Here is a 16,301-nt window from a genome sequence, read left to right as displayed (position 1 = left end):
AATCCCCATATCACTGACATATTGTTAATGAGGACATGATTAGCATCTGAAATTTTCAAGGGATGATTGCTGAACTGTTTGGATTCTTCCCATCAAGACAGACTCTCTAGTTCTTTTACAGGTAAAGAGAGATCTTTGAATCAGATTCTTCCACATTTCTTTGTATGAAAATTCCAAGTCAAGATAAGTGCACAATTTCTGAAAGTTAGTTGGTATTTGGGTGAAAAATGTGCTCAGATTACTTTCTCACATGCTGATCTTCATTACTTTATTATTTATTTTTTCTTGACTGACTTGTATGTTTCCATCAAATCCTTTTCTTCCATCTGAGTCTATAAGAATCTGCAGACAGGATTACCTCTTATGGAAACACAGGTAACAAAATTTTTTATCTTCTAAAATACTGCTTCTGAAACAAATTTTACTTTCATTTACATGAAACCACATGCAAATCATATACAGTCTAAAATGTTCTTTTCAACAAAAATAGTCCTCCATATGCTTTTGTTGATTTTTTTTACGTGCTCTATTAAGTTCCAAGTGCCAGAATTAAATGACTGACAGTGCATTTGTTTGTTGCAAAAACTTTCGAGATCCACTGAAAATCTCAATAGTATCTATCTCTGAGCGTGGCAAGAAAATAACGCTGTCTACATTCCCCTACCTCTGTTCTCTTATATGTTAAATGAGAACAACGCTGACTTGACAGAGCTACAATTTGATACTTGAATTCATTAGTGTTTGTAAGATACAGTCCGAAGTGAAGTTTGCTGGAAGCACTGCTACCTTAAGAAATATAATCTCTTCCTGTCTTTTCCAAAATCTTCCCAGAACTAGGACTGCAGTTTTAACACTGAAAGAAAATCTGTGCATGAAGTATTGTTTCACTACCTTGTGCCTCGTTAGCATTTTATGTCCCTTTCCTTGCAATCCTGGTGTTCTTGGACATATAAGTATGGACTAACATAATCTGCTCAGGATCTGCAAAAATGGGGAAGATGAGCTCACAGAAAGCTGTGTGCTGCTGTGTTACCATGTCTGCATGAAGGAACTCGGATACTTTTGCTTTGCATGCAAATCAGGTCAGTTGTCAAAGCAGTCTCCTGATACCACTGCCGAGGCTTTGCCATTCCTGCTTCTTCCTGCTGTGTTGATTCATATCTTTCAGATACTAGTGGTAGAGGCTCACTGTCTCAGATAAAGAAAACATCATTATTATTCACCTCTTGCCCTTTCTCCTATTGTCATTGACCCTGTGGGTGTTTATAAATGTTAATGAGGACTGATCTGTATTTTTGGCAGGGTCCGATAGTCAAAGCACCATGAGTGCAGTACCTTGTGCTTTGCCTTGTTTAGCATAGTTGATAGTATCGTGAATTTACATGGCTTTGTTACTCTCCTTGCACTGTTTAATTGAATGAAAATTACCTGAGGTTCGCTTTATCCCTTGTACTGTGTAAGCAACCAGTAGACTTGGATCCTGTTTTCTGCTTCTGTTTATTGAACTTGTCTTTCTCCTGTGTTAATTACTGAGATGTCCACTTTAAGTACCTATAACTGTGGTCCTAAATGTGAATACTTTTGTATATGTTACTTACATTAAGCATGTGAATAGTCCTACTGAAATCCTAAAAACAGGAACAGCTTAAGTTACGGATTATTATAATGCAGTATTTGAATTATTTCCAGGTTACTAGAATGCTGTTTCATAGGACTGAGAATGCCACAACTTATCAGCTTGCTCATCTGTACCTCATACTTCATTTTACTCATCTGTAAATAAGATATTCTTCATCTTATTTAGTCCCCATCACAGCAGCAACTAGCAGTATTATTAGAGGTTTTATGCAATGCAAATAAAGTATAGGAGTCTCTAAATAAGGTCTTAGATATTTATTAGAATATTAGCTACCATAATAATTGAAGCACTGGGGTGAATTTCACAATAATTGTATTAGTTTAAAAACAGTGAAATATTTTCCTTGTTTATAAGGTTATGCCTGCCCTGTGTACAAATTTTTTACTGTACTGTACAAACGCAACACCTGAGTGCTGAAAGCAATCAGTTAAACTGTTAAGTAAGCCACAGGGGTTGAGAGCAGAGGAACAGAGTTTGAAGAGCAATTACTGAAGATGAAGAAAAAGGCAATTTAGAAAGCAAATTCAAGTATAGTTCAAGTTTAGTCAAGGAGAAAGAGAGGGAAAAAAACCAGTGTATTACACATCTAGATTTTTGTTAGTTCCTTCAAAGACCCACACTTCAGTTTGTTCATTCTTAAAGTCCTCTACAATTAATGCAAAGAGAGGTCTGCCATTCCTGCATGGATCATCTATCCTTAAAATCAGTGTCTAAAATATTACCCTTTAGTGCTCTTTCTCTCTCCCTCCCTCCATCATGAGTAAAGGAAGATGTCTTAGAAAGATAGTTTCTACAAATGGCTTACTTCTGAATAAATTTACGTGAAAAAATTCAGTCAAAAAAGCCCAAGGAAGTTACAGCTTGCTCAGTTGCTTGAATGAGGAATATCCAGGCAGCAAGATTTTCTTTTTTTGCAGTTTCTAATACTAGTACACAATGTGAATATTTTCACAGAAACTGTGGTATCTTCTTGATAATCTATTTTTGCATCAGACTGTACTCAGAAAAATAGTATAGTCAATAAGAAAGTGGCATTCACACTGCACATTTCCTGGCTTGTAAATCATAATTAATAGGAGGAGACACTTGTGCTGATATCTACTCTTGGAGTTGTAGCTCAGCAGGTTTGTCTCCCAACAGAGTCCCTCAGCATCCCATGCTGGGGTCCTGGTAGCTTCTTTCTGAACCAAAGATGCCAAATCTAGCCAGGAGACACCAAACTCAAGAATGCTGTGCAAGAGATGTACATCCAACCAGAGAGGTGACTCATGAACACCAGCACAGGCACTAGCACCACTTTTTTTTTTAACAAAGTGAAGTGATGGAAAGGTATAGATTTGCTGAGAATTCAGAATGGCTCGTCTTCTTGAAGAGCTGCAGTGATAGGCCAAAAATGCTTGGCTCTGCCTTGAGTCACACATCTCTTCAGGCCTTAGCTAGCCATCGTGGGGGTGCCCAAAGTGCAGCAGATGCCTGCAGGCTTACACGAGTCCATTTTCACTCAAGGTAGCTCTTGGGACAAGAAAGCAGAGGCTGGGAGGCTTCAGGTCTGCTCTCAAGTAAATAGGAAAAAAGGAGATATGCTGATTTAATGTTGAGCTTTCCATTCAAGAGCAGCTGAGCATTGAGGGTGGAAGAGAGAACCAGGAGCAGCTTTTTGTGGTTCACAGGTAAGAGTAATGGCCAGCACCAAGTCACATTGCACTGTATAATTGTTTTCTTCCCTGGCACTCTTTCTATTTTTAGGCATTTTAATTTCCTGTAATCTTTCCACAGTCACATGTGAGCAAGTAAACAGATTGTTTTGAATTAAACAGCTGTGCTAATTTATTGCACTATTAAAAGCATAGCTCGAATGTTCCGTTCACTGCATGCTGGGACTGGATGTACTGGTGTGTACAAATGGGCACACATCTCCCTTCAAATTAAACTTACACATGCCACAGAAGAGGCAGGGCAGGGTAGCAGGCAGAGCAACTGGAGGACATTCAGTTCCACTGGAGACTGTGCACAGAGGAGGCTGTAGCTGTGCTTGAGAGGGACCTGAGGCAGCTGTCTCCAGGGCAGGAAGGAATGGACATCCTCCTGGCAGCGCTACTGAGTGAGCCACAGCCTTCTCTTTTTGCTGACCTACTGCCTGGAATTCTAGAGAACTGTTTTGGTCAAGGCAGATTGTGTTTGATCTCCTGACCACAGGTGCAGGTACAGGTGCTCTCTGTCTCCTTGACAAGGCAAGGAACATTTCCTTCCCCAAGCCCTGTACTAGTAGAATTTTCTCTGGCCAATCATCAGCCACCCAAAAGGAAAGATAAAATGGACTCTCTGCAAACGCACCTACCTTCTCACAGTGGTCTATATGCTTGAGGCCAGAGTGAAATAAAAGGATTCAGGGGAACAGACCTAAAGCACCAGAGAAGGTAAAACTGGTTGTGAGCTCAGTGGGCCCCCAGTGGTCAAGGTCACCTCACACTTTATATATCAGTTCTGGTCTTTCTTACTAAAAGATGCAATCTCAAACACACTGTTTATCAATTTTTCTTTCTTCCTGGATTGAATTTCTGGGACACCAAATATATATTTTAAATGAAAATCATGAGAAGTGGAAGGCTGTTATGATCTTCTGAACTGATCTAGGAGAATATCCATATTAAATAAGTCCATGGAGAAAGCAAGAGATGTTGCAGTCAAGATAAAGAAATATTTTTTTTATTTTGGGTTTTCTTGTCAGAAGTTTGAAATTGCTCACCTCTATAATTCTCACATCTTCTAAAAAGCATTCCTGAATTTCTAAATCTTGCTTCTCTGAGCATTTCTACCAATAGCAAAGGAAACAAATTACAATTACCTTTCTAAGAGACCTAATGGCACATAAAATACTTGGGTGAATGTACATGACTCTTCGCTGTGTCTTGGCTGCCCTAAACCTGAAACAATTCTAGGAGAAAAATCCAGTCATCCCTCCTAATAGGTAATCAACCCTTTGAAATGCAATTTTCACATTTCCTATGCATTTATTCTTTACATTCTAGAGCTTCTAGGTTAACAAGTAAGAAACAAATCAGGTTACAAATATTTGTATTTGTATTTGTAACTCTCTGTATATATGTAATTTGTAAGCTATATATATATACACACATATGTATGCATATATGTGTGTATATAGCACATGTTGTTTATGGAAAATGAAATATCATTTGTTCAATGAACAACTCTCTGTGTTAACAAGTTCCTATGTTGACAAAAATCAATGCTTGATAGCAAGGAAACTTGAGAAGAACAGAGAGAGAAAGAAAAAGGAAACAGGTGGTTGCCCCAGGTCTGCCAAGAACATTTTGGGCTTGGAGAACATGTACTCCTTTACTTGGCTGAGTGCTGTTTCTGTCTCATCCACTGAAAGATTTCTTCTCTTTCACCTAGCTTGCTTCTACCAACTGCACGTAACTTGCTCTCTGTTCATTTGCTCTGTTCTTCAGCAACGTGTCTTACTATTGATTGTCCATCGTTCTTTGTGTCTAATTTTTTCTGCTTGTGGATACCAGGTGGCAATAGATTATTGCTCTCCTTTTGTTCTCACCTTCCCCATCCTCCCCACTTTTCATCCCAACTAATCAAAAATTAGCATTTGCGAGTGTTCCACTGTTGGTGGAAAATGTTTGAAGTTCTCCTTAATATACTGACAGCACTGATGAGTACAGATGCTCAGGGCAATCACAAACAAAAGTATGGCTTTCCTCAGCTCACCTATCTTCCTTATTCATCTCTGAAATCCAATCCAGCACTCACAGAAATAGATGATTTTTTCTTTTGACTTCAGCAGCACTAGAGACGAGTCCCTTGGGCAGCAGCTAGTCCTCTGACTTTAATAACAACAGGATACTGGCCCCATTCCTCATCCATATTTTAGATATCCAGTTCATTCTGCAGTACAGTGAATTGTAGCATTGACAAACAGATTTATCTACGCTTTTTCTTGCTCATCAGAATTCCACATACTCCCTATGAAGTTTATACATTCCTATGATTACCTCAGTTAGAACCCTTCAATACAGGACTAGTACCTTCATATCTCTTCATATTTCTTAAACATAAGTTAACTTGAATGTAACAGACAACATTTTCCAGTGAGTTCAGTACATCCAGGACCAATTAAGCTTTGAAGCATTTGTGCTATTAATTTATGCCTGTGTAATATCTGCCCGTGTGGGATTTCCAGATGTCTGAAGCCTAGCCAAAGCTTCTCCTTCATCACTGCTTCTGAACATCTGGAAATTCCAGATGAGTAACCAAATCTGCTTTTCACATGGACAATGTTCCTGAAGTGAAAGAGTCCACATGCAGAAAATCAGATGTATAGATAAATAGCATCCTTAGGGTAAGGTAAGAATACTTTCAGTGTTATAAAAAAGAGAGCATTACCAAAAAAAAAAAAAAAAAAAGACATCTTTCTCCTGCTGAAGAGCAATAGAAAACAAGTGCCAAATTCCTCTCTGAGCCTTTCAAAATCTACACTATATCTCATTTTGTCTTAGCTTTTTTATGCCTCTTTTCCTCTTTTTATGATGTCTATTTCACCTAAGCAGATACCTTTATTAACCTCTTTCCTTCCCTTTTCACTGTGAAGACATTTCAGATTATCAGATTACAGAAGTACACCTCAAAGCTCTTGTGCTTACATCTGTATGTCCATTACTTGTCCAGTTTCATTAGCTTTTTCTTCTCCTATGGCTCTGTAATTTATGTTTCTCAGGGCACCAGTAGGCTTTTACTGACACACAACTCACCCCATGATATACGTATGTCTGAATAGTATGGCCATATAAATATTTGAGCTATGCATTTCTTCATTAAACTACAATCTATTAGGCAGCTATTTCAAAACCAATCCTACATCTCTCCTAGTTCTTTTTTGTTTTTTTTTTTCTAGAGGTCATGAACACACTGTGATGTGAATTTAATTTGTGCTAAACACAGTGTGGTCAGAGGAAACGCTTCTACTCAGAGTGTTTGTGATGTTTGAATATGCATGGACGCTTTGCTGCTACTGTGGGTTTAATCTAACTCTTATTAATGAATATACCTTCTGTGGCCAGAATGATAAATTGGGAAATAAGACTGCAGGTAAACTGATTTAAAAAAAAAATGTATGGACCCATTGGGAAAAAAATTACATCCTGAAATCATCAAAGAAAGACTGGAATGCCAGGTGTGAATTTTAGCTAGAGGGTTTGCAGTTAATTTGATATACTTGTCATGTAAATTAACAATTAATAAGCAGTATAATAATGCAATAATAGGTAGAACACTGAAATATAGAGAGATAAAATGTAAGCAGGCTTAGAAAAGCAGGAATTATTTCAGATCCTGATCCTGCCAGCACTCCCAAGTGGAATTAACATCAGGAGCTACTTATAATGCCTCAATTTTTTAGATAGATAATTCTGTCACTTACATGTTGGTCATGTGTTGAACCTTTCTTTACATTTTCCTTTATAAATCTATTCTATTCTTCTGTTCAGTTTCTGTATGGGTGTGTAGACTATGAACGACACACTTGACCTGCATCTTTTGCTTGCAAGTTTTATGGTTCAAAGAAGAGATGTTTGTAAGTTTATTACCATTCTTGTTGGAGACAGAATTTTCTTTAGTAGTATGCAAAAATTATGAGAGACCACAACTAGAAACAACAAGCCAAGAGAAATAACTGTGCTGTAGTGTAAAAAAATAAATAATTGCAGGAAAAGCACTGTGTAGCCTGAAGGAAGAAAAGATATATATTAGAGTTATATACTTGATAAATCAAGTGTTTGAAAACATATGTGTTCCTTAATTTATGTGGTCACTGGACAATATGAGTAGGTGCTGAATGGAACTTTGTCTTTATTTAGTCCATAGGCTGAAATTTTTGTTGTTGCTTGACAAACAGATATCCTGATATTTTTACATGTTCATTTAATGTCCTGTTCAAAAGGAATTTGAGAAGGATTATTATTACTACTTTCTATGAATGAGAATGAGAAAAAAACATGGTATGGTTAAAAAATTATTGTAGAAAATTTTTGTAGCTTTATTTGGGATATTTGTTACTGCCCTGAGATTTTTCTTGTCTCACATCTTTTAATGTCAATATTAATTCCAATCTAAGATTTTCCAGGCTGTGTTCAGTTATCCAACACTTTCAAACAAAAGATTTAAGTAGCCATACCCTTAAACATTTCAGGTCAACTCACTGCATGCCATTGTTGACAGAAGGAATAATATCCAGAATCAAAACATAATTTTAAGTGAATTTTAAGCATCTATTAATTTTATAAAAGTGGAAGAATTCCTTTTGCTGCATTGCTTTGAACTGCATAAGATACAGGAAAATCTAGTGAACACTTAAACATTTTTTTTGTTTAGCGATCGATTTGTATTTCCAAATCTTCTTATAACTTTCATGAACAGATTAAGGAAGTAGTGCAGTTAGGAATTTCATCCATAAAATGAAATTTAAACCAAACAAATTAGTTCATCCCAAAACAAAAACAGAATGTGTTCTGTACAGGAGAGAGGTTAACAAATTCCTTTTCAGATTTAAGATCATATGAAGTATCTTTCTTTTTTCACTTTTTTATAGTAGGATCTAGGATGATAATAATGAGTGCATATATATATATATATATATATATATAAATATGCGAAAGCATTTTAACTTAAAGCAAAGAACTGGTTTGATCAAACCAGTCAAATTGGTTTGATTTCTGTTTCTGTGTTGGTGGGTTTGCAGCTTTTGTTTGTGTTTTGTAGGGGTGAGATTTCCATATGTGTGAGTGCTGTTTTTTTTCTCCACAGATTAGTTCTTGAAAGTCTCTTTTTATATTTATATACTTTGACAATAGTAATATTGATCTTAAAATGTGGAAGTGATATATTTCAGTGGAAGGTGTTACTAAAATACAAAATATTTTAATTAAAATGTGGGCATCATGCATTATTATTAGTATAAACATCACACTAAGAAAAAAGGAAGTGAGGCTTAAGTCCCATAATTAAGATTTTCATAGCATTAGGATGAAAAGAAAATGGACTTCAAGGAATGTCAGTCTTTTTATGAAATGTATGATAAAATTTTCTTTCTCTAATGTGTAGATGGAAATAATGGATTCAAAAGCATTTTTGAATGAATTTCAGATGGATTGAAATAATGTTTAAAGGGAAGAGTCTGTATTATCCAAGAATACATCCGATCTATAATTCAATGCATAATAGCTGCTCTAACCCAGACATTACTCTGCCAAAATCTAACTCATTATTGTATAAAAATGAATATCTTGAAAATGCTAAGTGCTATATGGAATAAAGTAGTATTTAATTTTTGAGTGGCAAAATCTTCATAAAGAAAAACATTTCTTTGCAGATCTTTATCAAATCACACAATGGACCTCTTTAAGAAAAGAAAGAAGAAGTTTGCCTGCAAAATGATCATTAAAAAATCTGAGCTCAGATGTCAATTAAAATGTCAATTAAAAGCTTATTTCTCACCTTACAGGTCACGTCTTAAATCCTACAAATGTATTCACTCAAGAAAGCAGATTAGATTGATAGAACGAGTAAGAAGTTGCATCACTGGGCACTGAATTATTTGACAGTAACATTTTAAAACTCAGTTTAAGTGATCTTTCGTTATAATACATGGTTTTGGGAAGTGAAAAGTGTTTTCTATCCACTGCTTAATTCTCATGGAAAAACTGTTCCATATGAAGAGTAATTTCCTTCATACTTGGAGTGAAAAAGATAAATGAGAGAAAAGCAATTTAGCTCATTGAGAAATCCCAGTTGCCACAGTCTGGGCATTTTAGGGAGAAAGATGAACTTTCATTTCAATTCTAGAGGTGTGGAATTAACAATATTTTTCTGTAGAAATCTACAGCTCCTATATAATAAAAAAGTTTGTTTTCTTATAAAAATCAGAACCTATTTCTTAAAAAAAACTCTGAAAGTCCTTGTCCTAACCTGATTCAACCAGTTCAAAGTGTTTTCTCCCTTCCACACTGCCTCTGTTCATAGTTCTATTGACTAATGCAGTCATTCATCTGTTTGAAAAGCATGGTGCATTTGACAATGGAAAACTATGTTTCTTGAGTTTTTGTTCTGTTGAGTGATATTGATCATGGCGTTTGAAAGCACAATGTGCCTTTATCCCTTTTTAATCTTTTCTCTCATATATTTTGTTATTTTTCATCTTTGAATATGTCTGTACAACATAATGCAGTGTCTTAGAAGTATATTCAACTTACCTTGAGCTGTATAGAAACACTAACAGAGCAATCTGAATAAGCTAATTGGCCCAGCTGAGAAGATATGTCGGTAGAGCATCACAGTGTTACAAGAGCATTTACTGATCCAGAGCTAACTTGCAGGATATTTCTGAGCAATACTGCAGTCCTCATCTGTTTACTTCAGGTCTTGTTTTTTAACAGTGGCTGTATCAGAGGCTTCAAAGAGACAAAACCTTCAGCACCTTGAGAAGGAAGATGAGGGTGAAGAGGCAGAAGGGTTTCATAGAGAGTGCTTTGGTCTGCTTTGGCTGTCAAGTCTACTGCCAAAGTCAGTTTCTGGAAAGTGTTGATGAAAACTGAAATTAGCTGCCTTGGAAAGGATTGTGAAAATTAAATCTTTTAATATGTAAAGAATGTTATAGTTTCAGAAACCATTCACATTTTCCAGAAGTCTCCTCTGAAGGATACTGTTCAACATACAAAATACAAGCATTTTGTTGCTAATGGTGACTGCAGCGATTGTGTTCATCTTGAAGTTAAACATTCCCAAGATGCCTGTTCTTTTGTAGCTCTACTTCTTGGCTAGTCCAAGAAGAGAAGGAAACAAGGAAGCCATTTGTAATATCCTGAAGTTCACAGTCCACCATCAGCATTTTCAATTTTGTCCATTTTTAACCTTGTACAGGAAGGATCTCTTCCTTGTTATCCCCCCCAAAACTGTTGGCCGTCACTAGTGACAGCTGCTACATTTAAGACCACAGTCATTTTTTTGTATTATATGTCTTTGTGAATGCCATCTCTCATGTTCACTCTATGACCTGGAGTTATCCAACCTCTGGAAGAAGCTACTGTCTATGAAAGGTCCTGTTGTTGTTTTGTTTTGTTGTTGCTTTTTGGTTGGTTATTTTCCAGAAATCAACTTGATAAGACACACATTAATTTACATACAAAAACAAAGGCAACAAAAAAATAAGAACTCCTGTGCTTCCTGACACTTTTAGCAGTGCATTACTATATTTCTTTTGAAAGCAGCAGGAAGTTTGACTCATGTACTTTAAGTTAAATGCTCTCTTTCAGCTGTTTAAAATTTATTTAGGTTAAAGTATATTTTCTTATGTCTGATTTCATTTTAATTTGTTCTCTGTTATATACAAAAATGTTGCAAACAATCTGTACAGACTGTAATCTGAAGGTTCAAAGTCAAAAATTCACCCCAAAAAACAATTTCAGTCTTTTTAAAATGTTCTTGATCCCTGTAATGACTGATAAGAAATACACATGTAGCCAAAAAGTGTCTGTAGACTCAATCAGATTCATAATACGCCCGTACTTCTATGAAAAGCTACAAATGAAAATAATTTTATGCCTTTCATCTCCTCCTGGACTTCAGGAGGGCAGACTTTGAATTGTTCAGGGGACTAATAGGGGGAGTCCCCTGGCATTCAGTCTTAGCGAGCAAAGGGGTCCAAGAGAGCTGGTTGCTCTTCAAGAAGGAAGTCTTAAGGGCGCAGGAGCAGGCAGTCCCCCTGAGCTGCAAAATGAGCCGGTGGGGAAGAAGACCAGCGTGGATGAATAGGGAGCTATTCCTGAGGCTCCGGGAGAAAAAGAGAATCTACCGCCTGTGGAAAGAGGGACAGGCCACTCAAAATGAATACAGGGAAGTTGTTAGGATGTGTAGAGGTGAAATCAGAAAGGCAAAAGCCCAGCTTGAATTTAACCTAGCTGCTGGTGTGAAAAGGAATAAGAAACTCTTTTATAAATACATTAACAGTAAGAGGAGGACAAAGGAGAATATCCACTCTTTGCTGGATGAGGCTGGGAATGTGACCACTGAGGATAAGGAAAAGGCGGAGGTTCTGAATGCCTTCTTTACGTCTGTCTTTAAAAGTCAGACCAGTTATCCTCAGGATACCCCTCTCTCTGACCTGGTAATCTCGGCCGGGGAGCACACTAACCCCCCTGTGATTCTGAAAGAAACAGTCAGAGACCTACTGCTCCAGCTGGACTGTCACAAGTCGATGGGGCCAGATGAGATCCACCCGAGAGTGCTGAGGGAACTGGCGGAGGTGATAGCCGAGCCGCTTTCCATCATCTGTCAGCGCTCCTTGTTGACTGGTGAGGTCCCAGAAGACTGGAGGCTTGCCAATGTGACTCCCATTTATAAGAAAGGTCGTAAGGAGGATCCGGGGAACTACAGGCCTGTCAGCCTGACCTCGGTGCCAGGGAAGGTTATGGAGCAGATCGTCTTGAGGGAGATCATGCGGCATGTGCAGGGTGACCGGGGGATCAGGCCTAGCCAGCATGGGTTCATGAAGGGCAGGTCCTGTTTGACCAACCTGATCTCCTTCTATGATCTAGTGACCCATCTGGTGGATGAAGGAAAGGCTGTTGATGTGGTCTACCTAGACTTCAGCAAAGCCTTTGACACTGTCTCCCACAGCATTCTCCTGCAGAAGCTGGCAGCCAGAGGCTTGGATGGGTACACTCTTGGCTGGGTAAGGAGCTGGCTGGAGGGCCGGGCACAGAGAGTGGTGGTGAATGGAGTTAAATCCAGCTGGCGACCGGTCGTGAGTGGTGTTCCGCAGGGGTCGGTGCTGGGGCCTGTCCTCTTCAATATCTTTATTGATGACCTCGATGAGGGCATCGAGTGCACCCTCAGTAAATTCGCAGATGACACCAAATTGGCTGGAAGTGTGGATCTGCCTGGGGGTAGCGAGGCCCTACAGAGGGATCTGGACAGGCTGGAGAGCTGGGCTGGAGCCAATGGGATGAGTTTCAACAAGGCCAAATGCCGGGTCCTGCACTTCGGCCACAACAACCCCAAGCGACGCTACAGGCTTGGGGCGGTGTGGCTGGAGGACTGCGTAGAGGAAATGGACCTGGGGGTATTGATTGATGCTCAGCTGAACATGAGCCGACAGTGTGCCCAGGTGGCCAAGAAGGCCAATGGCATCCTGGCTTGCATCAGAAACAGTGTTGCAAGCAGGAGCAGAGAGGTGATTGTTCCCCTATATTCAGCACTAGTGAGGCCGCACCTGGAGTACTGTGTCCAGTTTTGGGCCCCTCACTGCAAGAAAGATATTGAGGCCCTGGAACGTGTTCAAAGAAGGGCAACAAAGCTGGTGAGGGGTCTGGAACACAGGCCATATGAGGAGAGGCTGAAGGAGCTGGGAATGTTCAGCCTGGAGAAGAGGAGGCTCAGGGGAGACCTTATTGCTCTCTATAACTTCCTGAAGGGAGGTTGTAGTGAGCTGGGGGTCGGCCTCTTCTCTCGTGTCATTAGTGATAGGACCAGGGGGAATGGTTTCAAGCTACGGCAGAGGAGATTCAGGCTGGACATGAGGAAGTATTACTTTTCAGAAAGGGTGGTCAGGCACTGGAATGGACTGCCCAGGGAGGTGGTGGAATCACCGACCCTGGGGGTGTTCAAGGAAAGACTGGATGTTGCGTTGAGGGACATGGTTTAGTAGGAGCTATTGGGAATAGGTGAACGGTTGGACTGGGTGATCTTTTAGGTCTTTTCCAACCTTAGTGATTCTATGATTCTATGATTCTATGATCTGTTTCTGTGGAATCAGAAGTGAAATTGAGAATAAGAAAATATTCAAGGTATGTTACACTTGTTTTTAAGATCTGTTCCTGTAACATAATTGTGCAAATAGATAAAATTATGGACGCACATGTCTGTTAATAACAGGTTGGAAAAAGAACTCTCTCCATACATCCTGTATGGATTGTTCTATCTCAATATTTTGTATGACTAAGGACTGCAAAAGAAAAGAAAAGAGACATTATATTTAAAACCTCGTTGTTGCTCAATGAACTGTTAGAGTACTCAGGGGTTACGCAGGTGCTTTTGCAACAAAAACTTTAATTCAGAGCCGTTATTAAAGTATTATGTTGTTTGCTGCAGGTACAGCTGTTGAACAAACTTCTATTTGCAGCGGGGACTCTATGAGTTACAGCCAAAGTAGAATTTAATTAACATAAGTCTTGTTAATTACCACCAGTGATTCATTTGTCTTCTCTTTGGAGAGAAACATAGTTCGGAAAATGGCACTTGCTCTTAAATGATTTCAAATAGCTGTGCTTGCAATAACATTGGCTGGAATTAGAATTGTTAAGCAATGGGCATATGTTGGCAGCAGTTTTACACAGATTGCTTACACCAAAATTATTCTAGCCAGAGCATTAGAAATGGCCTTCCGTACAACCCAGGTATCTCTGTAATGATGAGCTGTTCCCTATCTGGGACAAACAGCTCTATGCAAGAGAAGCCAGACCTGTGTGACTTAGGGACCTATCAGAGCAGTAAAACTGGGCTTCGTGACTGCATCATAGATATTACTGAGATTTACATGTTAAACATTTCCGGTAGCTCCCAGAAGTGCAGTTGAAAATGGCTTGCAATTATAGTGTGGCTAAGAAATATTGTCTGTAAGGTGAATCAGCAGCGTATGCATTTACAGAATGAGCACAGCCATTACACTTAGTGATTCATAGCTGCAGGAGTTCAAACATTTTCATTACTTAATCAGATGAAGTTTAAGATGAAGATAAAGGCAGATGTTTCACATTCTAAATTGATTTGTTATCACAACTATTTAACAGGATCATGAAAAAAAAAAGCTTTATAAATATTCTTCCAAGAAGATGAATGTTTTGCCTAGCATTTCATATTCAACCCTAGTGCAAATTTTTGTTATCCATAAATGTATTCAGTCTTATCTACAATTGACACAGAATGAACTCTCATATATAAATAAAGAACAAGGTACCTGAAATTGCTGAAGATTCTGCAGCAGCCCCGCTAACCACTGCTGATCTTGAGCATCAGGAGATTCTTGTAGATAAGCAAGATACCAGTTCTGCCGTGTGAATGAATTTATTCACATAAACTGTGGTTTATGAAACCAGACACCCATACTAAACCCCTTTAACCAAGTAGTCATCTATCCTTGTCTTCTAGTGCAAAGTAAAAGGGGGTAGCAGATCCCAAAATTCAGCAAGGGAGATGTAGGGTCAACACTGTCCCTATGGATCTTTCAAAAGAGCCAAATTTTGTGCAAGTGAAGCTTTGTAGTGTAACCACTGGGTGACAAGGACTTGTAATGGGAGAATACATATGATATAGAGTGTTAATTAGTATTTTACAGAAATAAGGGAATGACTTCGTTTTGACAAACTAGGGGAATGAAAGGTTAACAATTTAATGTCTATACTGAAAAGCAAGGAGAGGAGGAAAAGGAGAAAGAAGGAATGAGTAAAATGGTGAGAAAGAAAAGGAGACATCAAGACTAGGGAGGCAGACATTTTCATTTAATTTGATGCAATTTAAGATAAGAAATGTTATTTCCTATTGATTTACCCATAATCCATCTCTATGGCATGAATCAATACCACTTAGAGCTCAAATTTTCAAAAGGATCTCTGATATATAATTTTACTTGGGATTACTATGAACCAGATAAATTGAGAGAAAATGTACACAGGTTTTTGTGAGTTCTCAAGAATAGCTTTGCTAGACCATATATTGTCTATAGGGCTCATACAGAGGTGCCCAAGGACCTGAATGAAGACACCAAAGGAGTAGAGCCAAGCAGATAAGTAGATAGATTAGTGTGGAAGCTGCACATTCAAAAACAGTTGGTATGCTTTTTCCTAATCTAAGATGATTTCTGAACCATATCAGGATAAAGAAGATTAACAAAGCCACTAGCTAACCTGCTGATATACTCCTACTTGGGAGTGAAATCCCTCATCAAATCATAACATTTAGAAAAGCTCCTAGAATTTATCCTGTGCCTGCAGCATTTGGATGCTGATTAAACAAGATAATCAGTACCCAGTTACACAGGGCAGTATTTTCAAAAATTAAATGATTTTAATTCACAAGAGAAGAACTTGTGATGCAAGCTGCAGAAATGAGCTTTAGTGAAGACCATGGAATGGATGCATGGGCTCCAGCAGCCACATCTGGAATACTCTATCATCATCAAAAGCTGAAATGATTTTCTACTTTACTAATTAGAAATTTATTAAGTATCAAAAAGGTAACATATATCTGAAAAGGTATTTCTTTTCCTATTTATGTTTAAGAAGCTACAATCATGCACTGGTGTGTAAGAAGCATTTAAGAAACAAGTATTTTTTATAAGCGTGTATGTCAAGGATTTTTGAGGACATGCAGATTCTGGCTGTATGCTCTTCAGATCTGCAATGGAGAGACAACTGGGGTAGAATGATTTGTCTTCACTCCTGCCATCTGTATGACATTTAAGAAATCACTCATTCCTCCATATGCACATGTGCAGTGGTGCAAGGGCCTCTGGTCATACCTTTATTTGCTTCTGAACGTGTGCATCTGCAAGAGGAAGCCAAAGGCACTGCTATTTCAGGAAGGT

General features: G+C 38.4%; 1 long non-coding RNA gene across 2 annotated transcripts in view; it reads left to right on the top strand.

Moving 5' to 3' along the window:
* Positions 1–16,301, top strand: part of LOC122194320 — an 88,118-nt gene that overhangs the window by 59,832 nt on the left and 11,985 nt on the right. Inside the window, exon 12 of one of the 2 annotated variants that reach the window (XR_006183110.1) lies at positions 9,036–9,065. The exons of the other annotated variant lie outside the window; for it this stretch is intronic. This is a non-coding gene — a long non-coding RNA (uncharacterized LOC122194320). Of the gene's footprint in view, positions 1–9,035; positions 9,066–16,301 lie in introns of those variants that run through there. 2 annotated transcript variants of the gene reach the window in all.

The sequence above is a fragment of the Lagopus leucura genome, unplaced genomic scaffold (assembly GCF_019238085.1).
Source record: "Lagopus leucura isolate 7727_CA_CO unplaced genomic scaffold, USGS_WTPT01 Super-Scaffold_73, whole genome shotgun sequence".
NCBI lineage: Eukaryota > Metazoa > Chordata > Aves > Galliformes > Phasianidae > Lagopus > Lagopus leucura.
The sequence above is the reverse complement of the archived record's forward strand: the minus strand, read 5'-3'. Positions and strand labels throughout refer to the sequence as shown.